Raw genomic sequence first — 698 nt, 5'->3', positions numbered from 1 at the left:
CTCTCTCTGACCTGTCTGTCTCTCAGGTGGAGGAGGCTCTGGTCCGGAGGAAGAAGATGGAGTTGTTGCAGCGTTACGCCAGCGAGACTCTTCAGGCTCAGAGTCAGACGGCCAGAACTCTGCTGGGACTGTGACCCGTCTGTCTGTCTGTGACCCGTCTGTCTGTCTGTGACCCGTCTGTCTGTCTGTGACCCGTCTGTCTGTCTGTGACCCGTCTGTCTGTAAATATTGGCCCATTTTTATTCTCGGCCTGTTTCTTAATAAAAGTTGTTCCTCTCAGTTTGTGGTTCTTGTCGTGTTTTCTTGGTTCCACAGGTTGTAAGAGGTTCTTCAGTGGTCAGTTTGTGGTGTGACGGAAGTCAACAGGTGAATGGATCAGAACGGGCCGACAGCGGCAGGTGGAACCTCGCCACCGCTGTGTTTGTCCGTTACATTATTGATTTCACTCCTCCCGGTTTTATATTTAGTTGTTAGTTGCGTCTGTGTTGACAGGAAACTGTCCTCCACGCGTTCACCTCCTCAGCTCGTCTGTCCTCCTCAGGGTTCATCTGCTCTCATGTGGTTTCAATCTGGCAGCTGATTGGTTGATTGGAGGCAGCAGCATTCTGCAGCACGTGATTGGCTGATTAATGACTCAACGCTGCATGTGATGTCATGTGAGGCGCAAACTGCTGTCAGCCGCATTTAATAAGTGTGTG

Source organism: Micropterus dolomieu, linkage group LG18, assembly GCF_021292245.1.
Source record: "Micropterus dolomieu isolate WLL.071019.BEF.003 ecotype Adirondacks linkage group LG18, ASM2129224v1, whole genome shotgun sequence".
Lineage (NCBI taxonomy): Eukaryota > Metazoa > Chordata > Actinopteri > Centrarchiformes > Centrarchidae > Micropterus > Micropterus dolomieu.
This window is presented reverse-complemented; position numbering follows the sequence as displayed.